We start from the raw sequence: 7,838 nt of genomic DNA, 5'->3' as shown, positions 1-7,838 counted from the left end.
TCCGATGCACCTCATGATCTTAAATTCTGTCTGATTCAACACCCCATTTGAAGCACCACTACAGCCAGTGCAAAGGGTTCTGGAGTATATCTGGGAACTATAGATGCCCACTGAATATGTTTAAGCAGAAATACACGGAACATTTGGTGGGCTGGTGGAAAGAAGGGAATAGGCAGCAACAGAAGGAAGAACCCATTTTTGCATAAAGTAGCGGTGCATCTAGGTCTATTCATATAGCAACATTTGTCCTGTAACACTTTTAAAAACAATGCACTTACCCCCAAAATGCAACCACTTCTGCTGTAAAATGTGCCATCCATACAACAGAAGGTTGAAATGGGTATTGAAGAATATGCCGTTGAAGTACAGAGAATTTAGATACGTAAGATATAATTACCCAAAGTGGGATTTGGTCATAACACTGAGAGCAGTCTACTCTTAAGCTCCCATGGTACTTTAAGAACTACAACTAATCATCAGCTTGAGTTTACATCTCAGCTGAAAGATGGCGCCTCCAACAGCACAGTTTTCTTTAATGACATACTAGGAAACAATCCGTACTGATTTGGAGGAAAGAATGCCAAGTACTGAATCACCGGAACCAGGACAGTAGCTGGGCTTTTCTTGGAGAACACCTAGGGACCAGGCCAAACCTTGGTTAGCTTGCAACATTTGACAAGATCACAGCACCAGGTGATATGGCTGTGAATAGGCAGAGTGCACTACAAAACACACTCATATAGAAATAGGGTATTGTCCAAAAATCAGACCCTCTTTAAGGTGTATATTTTCACAAGGAACACAAAAATTAAGGCAAGACTATACTTATAAAAATAGAAACCTTAGCTTGAGCTTGTTCCTGAACTGACTCTTCCCAGAGCTTTTTTCAGCAGGACTTTCTCTCACTCCCTCTAGTTAGTATTTTCTTCCTTAAAGGACACAAAAATTCATATTCTTGGGGCTAATGAGAGCCACCTGGTCTGTATACTGGCCTGAGTCAGCAGAGTGTTGTGGCTCCTCCCTACATTGGTGCTTGGTGTGGCCCATGGAAGAGGGCAGCACGTCCGGGTCTTCGGCAGCAATTCAGCAGCGGGTCCCTCAGAACAGCCACCGAATTGCCGCCAAAGAATGAAGTGGCGCAGTAGAGCAGCCGCCGATGTGCCGCCAATCATGGCTTTTTTTTTTTTTCTCTTCGCCGCTTGGGGTGGCAAAAAAGCTGGAGCCAGCCCTGTCCCTACAGGGTCCTAAATTCTTTTATAACTGCAGACAACTCTAAAGGGAAATATAAATTGACTTGCTGTAGCATTTGTCACAGTTTCCTTTCAAATAATGAATCATGTAGCTACAGTCTGGATGATCTTTAAAAAATAGCCTGTCTTGTTCTAGCTATAGTGGGATGGGGCTTTGGAATCTTTGAGAATCACTTCCGAAGTGTTATAAACTGCCACTTTTTCAAAGAGGATAATTCTAAGTGTTCTCTTGATTCACTAAGTTTAAACAGATCTTAAAAGTTTTTATTTAGTGTCTGAAGGTGAATTGAAACTGGATCTCAGAAGATAAGTAATGCTGCATCCACTAAGAAACTCAGTCTTCATGACTGTTACACATCCACAAAGAATGGAGCAAATTTCTCTTAAATAAGCAGGATTGATATCTGGGTAGGTGCCAGAGCACTTCAAAATCAATTTTTGTTCACATTTGTTTACTGTTCTTGCACTTAACACACTGTATGTCTTCCTTTCATTGTTGCAACCCACTCTGATGTGGTGCGCAAAAACTGCAGGAGTCGTCATCCATACCTATTGTATTCCATGCATTTTACTTGTTCAGCACCGAAGTGGTGTAACTACATCACCTGCATTGCATTATGTTTTTTTTAAAGAAAGATAGTAGTTTGAAATTTTAAAGCAAGAGAACATGAGATAGTGTTTATTGGTGTTTTAGCAAATGGGTTTCATTTTATTTTTCTTTCTAATGCTTAAAGTAAGATCCAGCAAATACATATGCATGGCAATAACTTTATTCAAAGGCCCTACTCCCATGCGTAAGTGTCTGCAAAATTGGAGCCTTAGATTGAAATGCAGTACCATTATGCATTTTTATTTTCTTAGACTACTGTTTGTTAATGCCCTTAAGTAAAGTTAGAGGCTATAAAAAGCATTTCACAGCATCATGAATTGTGTAGGAAGATATTCCAATTCTTTATTGCTAAGGCAAATGTATTGAGACATACTTGGATGTGATGTTAAAAAATATCCTTGTGTAAATAGGCTCAACACGAGTACACCATTTACGTCAGAAGGACTACTCACGTATTTAAAGTAAAGCACATGTTCAGTTGCTTTGCTGGATCGGAACTATATTGCTGATGGCATTTGGATTACAATTTCCACATTTTGTTCAGATTACTCATCAACACATTTGGTATTTGTCTTCCAGAAACCCCACAGAAAAATCCTAAGTCAAATAAAGAAGGTGAAGGCTGACATTTTCAGAGCCATCTCATGGTTTTGGGTGCCCAATCCCAATTAATTTTAATTATTGGCATGCACATCCCATAGGTGGCTTTGAAAATTTCGGCCTAAAAGTATAATGAATTAAGTCCATTGGGCCCAGTCCTGATTGAAATTGATAGTAAAGTTCTAATTGGTTATGCAGTTCAGATATAGCAGAGAGTAGCAGCCACAAGATGCAGGTTGCAGCAACTTGAGCCTCAGCAACCCCAGCCATGGTGGAAGTTAGAGGAAGCCTGCTGCTGCTCTAATTTATGACACTGGCATAAGGTTCCATGGATCTTAAGATGGTGGAGGATCAGGCTTAGCAGAATTCTACTCCACTGCATCCTGTCCCTCCCATACCTCTTGCACCTGACACAGTCCTCACCTCCTCTTGTTCAAGGGGTGGGTGGCATAGGAGATAACAGAGCTCCCTTTGTCAGCTTTCTGCAGGGTGGGAGTTTCTGTACACAGTGGGAATTCTCCACTGGCTATCTCTGGCCATGCTCTGCAAAGTGGCCTTAGAGGACTGGAGAAGACAGTCCATTGACTTCAACAGGAGTACAATGCAGCCCATTGCCTTTCTTTCTTCCTGACAATTTTTTAAATTATTTTTTTCCCATGATATGAATTGGATGATTCAAGCTCTTAAATGAAACAAAAGATTGGGGTTTTTTTTCTGACAACGTTCATTTTTAAGATTTTAAAATTAAACTTCCTCTAGTGAGTACCATAGTGTTTAAACATGGACCCATTTCTATCTCTGATTCTTATACTTTGTCAAAAAAAAAAAGTTACATACTTAACTTATAAAAATCCATTAGTTTGCTCACCACATTCTTTCCTGCTTTCAGCCCCTGTCTTGTTTTAAGGTCACTCTTCATTGCTTGTGCAGAGTTATTGCACAAAGCATCTTGATATGTATTTTTAAAAAAACATGATAGATTTAATTTTTTTGCCTGAATTTGTTTTGCTGTCTTTCATGCGCAGATTCAGATAATGCAATAAATGCTAGCAAATGCTAGTCAATCAGGCAGTAGTATACAGTTCTCACAGAAATCTGAGTTTAAAAATGACATTGGGCTCACATTGGCCAAAAATAATTAGAGGCTTCTGCTGTGCAAAGGTTTGCAGTTGCTGATGCTAGAGAGGCTGGTTTTTTAGATAGTTGTCCCTATTTGTCCACTGCAGCACACAAGTTACTCCCTGACATCAGCTGACATTGCTTGTATCCTGTGGTGGGAAAATTAGGCCTCAATGTTAACCAATGTATATACTGTCCTTTTTTAAACTTTGCTTGAGTGCGGAATATGGGAGAGCCTGGGAGCTGTGCTGGAGTTTTTAAATCACACTTCCCAGTATCTCAGAAAGGTTTGGGTGTGCATTGGTTTGGGAGATGGACCAAGGGGTGAAATAAGGGGCTCTCGTTTTAACTAGTCTTGTTTCCCCATTCTTATTTTAGACACTCAGCACAGAATCAGACTAATACTCTGACTGGAGCAGACTCTCTTTTGTACTGAGGCCCTGTTATACTACTCTGGCAGTGTAAAGGGGCCTAAGTGTAAGTGAGAATCAAGCCCACTATTTTGTCCACTTACACATCAGGGTGCTTCAGCAACAGGGAATGAGTCTCCCTACAACGGAGAAGAGGAACAGTAATGATGCTTATGTGCTCACTTTTGACTGGTTATGGCTATTCCAGAGCTTTCTACAGTGTTCTATAATCCCTGTCTGTCCTCCTGAGAAGACAGAGCACAAAAGACACATGGCTGAGGAGGATATAGATTCACCCAAGATTTCCTACAGCACTCAGATCACACGAGCAGAGCAAAGTCCCACTGGACAACCATTTTAGGCAGTCTTCTGCTCCACTGCCTGATCTGTACTGTACCACTTCCCCAGTGGCTGGTAGGGGAACCCTCTACTCCAGACTCCAGCCCAGAGACCCTGCAACCAGCAGCCAACATCTGCTCTGACCCAAACCTTATTACTAGTTCCCTGAACACCTCCTACTTGCCTCTATCAGGCTCTGCCTCCACCCTCCCCTCAGGGCCAGGACCTGAGAGCTTCTATTTTCCTCCTGTTTTCCTTCTCTACAACTAGAGGGCAACTGCAGGCCTCTACACTGCAACCCTCTTCTGCTTCCAGCTTCCTGGCTGTATCATAGCACCACCTGTTCCTTCTCAGCTGGGCTCTATTCCCAATCAGTGGCTGCTTATCCAGCCTAATTCCCCTCAGGTGTAGCCTGTCAAGATAATGCCCCCCACCTCATTAACCCTTTCACGTCTGGTATGGGATGAATACCCCATCACAGTCACTGTTGCCCATTTAAATTCAGGGCCGCCCAGAGGATTCAGGGGGCTTGGGGCCTTCAGCGGCGGGAGGCCCCGCCGCCGAATTTCTGCCAAAGACCTGGCACTTCAGCAGCGGGTCCCAGGGCGGAAGGACCCCCTGCCACGGGTCTTCAGGGAACTTCGGTGGCGGGTCCTGGAGTGGAAGGACCCCCCCACCCGCCACCAAAGACCCGGAGCGGAAGAAGCTCCGGGGCCCCCAGAGTGAGTGAAGGACCCCGCTCCAGGGCCCCCGAAAAACTCTCGTGGGGGCCCCTGCGGGGCCCGGGGCAAATTGCCCGACTTGCCCCTCCTCCCCGGGCAGCTCTGTTTAAATTTGTTACAATACTTGGATCCTAAAATATTTTAAAATATCAAACTTTTTACCAATTCAGAAATATCAGATTGGCAAATTGCTCATGTCATTAGAGCTGATGAGCTCTCAGGTAATCATTAGCAGGCTATCCTCTTCCCTAGTTTTTTTTTTTTTTTTCCAGTGGAGAGCGCGAACGCAGTCCCCCACTACCACAAATTATGCAGTCGAGTTTCCCGCATTTGGGGAAATCGCAGGGATCAGCACACCCGCAGTGCAATGGATGAGCCTCACCCTGGGAAAACCACCTTCGCGATCATGGTATCTCCCCTGCCAGGTAAGTCCCAGAGTGTTATCTGCTCTCTTTCAGTAATGGCTACATACAAAGCACAGTAATGCTTCTATCTTCTGTAATTCTTCACTGCTGGCTTCAGCCTGCTGTTCCCTATATGGATCACTGAATGCAGATTTTCTGTCTCCTCTCCTCAAGTTTGCACTGCAGTTGTTACTGTTTCCGTTTCTACTGTTGTAGAGTTTGGTTTATTCCGAAATTGCATTCAACAACAAAATAAACATACCCCCCCAGCACTATCTAAATAATAATAATAATAATAATTAATAGTATCCCCTCTCAACCTAGAGCCTATTTCCTCACACACAATATGTTGCAGTCTTGGCCACTGTTCCATATGCTTTGCACTATGGAACAGTGGCCAAGAACTCCAAAAAGCTGGAAACCTCATAGACTCATTCCACTGAGAATTCCCCAGTGGTGCAAAGCTATAGAGACCCCCCTCCGCCACCACCCTCTGAGCTGCTGGCATAAAGGAAATGGCTGAGAGAAAAGGGGTATGTGCAGGGCATCTCAGTAGCCCAATGATCACCTGCTGCCAAAACAGCCCTCTTAGAACCCCTGGCAGCTGGCACAAAGAACGCTCTTCCCTGTCCAAACTTCCCACAAGGTTCTGGGTGAGGGTGGGTACCCTCAGCTGACTGACAGAGAGCAAGCGGAAACATCAAAGGGGTGATGTGGCCCTTAAATCACATTTTCTGCCAACAGTTATGAACCACCCTTCCTAACCTTCCTGCTCAAATGTATGAATTCCATCCTCTGCCTTCCCCACTTCCCCTCCAAACCCCAGCTGGTTCTGGATCCCACTCTTGTTCTCTGAAAAGGATTAGAGCAGTGGTTCCCAAACTTTAACAACCCGTGAACCCCTTTCACTAAAATGTCAAGTCTCCTAAAAATGAGTATTTCCATGGATTTTCTCCCTTACCTCAGCATAAATTATAAAAGCATTAATCTTGGACATATAAAATTTGTTTTTATGACATGCTTATTACACACTATTTATTAATTATTATTTATCATTACAGTATTTTTATTACATTGTGAAAATGACAACACTCTTCCAATATCTCACTTCTGTAGCTTGTATCACTTTTGATTAAGCCTGTTATAAGACAAGGTTCCTATCAGAGGTGTCAGTAGAAAAAAGGGGTGCAGGGACAAAGCCCCCACACATCCCGGGGGTAGGGGGGGCACTGCCAGAAAAGTGGGGGGCCCAGGGGGACCACCAGAAAAAAAGGGCAGGGACCCACGGGGAGGCACTGACATGGGGATGCCACGTGACTCTCATCGCCCCCCATACTGGCACCTCTGGCTTCTATGTTTCATCAAGGAGTATCTGATGTGAAACAGCATGAAGGTATTTAAGAAGCCATCTCAAAGAGTTCTTCCTACACAAGCATTCAGGTCTTGAGCAGTCCGGGCAACCAATGCACGTTACAACAAAGCTTAAACTTGTTCTTCATAATAATTTAAAAAACAATAATAGCAGCCTATTTAATTTTTAAAACAGCAAAAAAAAATCCACCTCCCTTTCTATTTCATAAAAGGATCCTTGAAGTTTAAATCTCCTCAGCGTGATAGATATGCTTGCTTTGATCTGCTGAGCTCTTGAAAGTCCCCAAGGCTGCAGGCTGCTGGCCCTGTGCTGCCCTAGTCCTGAGCTTTTCCAATGCCCTGAGCCTCTCCAATGCCCAAATTCCTCATCCCCAGCCCCACAGCCTTCACCCCTGCACCCCCTCCTATCCCCAAACTCCATCCCAGAGCCTGCACCCCTGCCCCAGCCCGGAGCCTGCACCCAGCACCCAAACTTCATCCCCGAGTCTGCACTCCAGATCCCCTCTCCCACCCAAACTCCCTCCCAGAGCTTTAGGCAGGTGGGGGCGGAGTTTAGGGGAGGGCAGGTTCTGGGCACCACCAAAATTTCTACAAACCTGCCACCCCTGGAAGAGGCAGAGCAGGAGTGGAGTCGTGGTGCAGCCCAGTGCAGTGAGGGGGGCTTTACTGAGTGTATATATTTTATTAAAACCGCTGGGAAATGACTTTGTCGAAAAAAAGAACACTCGTGGAAGAAAAGAGAGTTTTTCAAGACAAACGGAAGAATTTATATTTTTTCACAGAGATAAAAGATAAAATTCAATGCCTTATTTGTCAGCAAACTATTGCTGTTCCCAAGGAGTATAACATGTGTCGGCATTACGACACAATGCACCGTGAAAAATATGATGCATTCACTGGAAAAATCTGAGAGGAAAAAGTTCAGCAACTTAAAGCAGCATTTTCCAAGCAAAGACATTTCTTTTCAGGGATTAACAAGTCTAGCGAAGATTCAGTAAGAGCAAGTTTTGTGA

General features: G+C 44.0%; 1 non-coding gene across 1 annotated transcript; it reads right to left on the bottom strand.

The window, feature by feature from the left end:
• Positions 1-5,319: 5,319 nt before the first annotated feature.
• Positions 5,320-5,483, bottom strand: LOC120396158. Its single transcript, XR_005593025.1, has one exon. It is a non-coding gene; the product is annotated as a U1 spliceosomal RNA (small nuclear RNA).
• Positions 5,484-7,838: the final 2,355 nt, after the last annotated feature.

This window comes from Mauremys reevesii, linkage group 1, assembly GCF_016161935.1.
Source record: "Mauremys reevesii isolate NIE-2019 linkage group 1, ASM1616193v1, whole genome shotgun sequence".
NCBI lineage: Eukaryota > Metazoa > Chordata > Testudines > Geoemydidae > Mauremys > Mauremys reevesii.
This window is presented reverse-complemented; position numbering and strand designations above follow the sequence as displayed.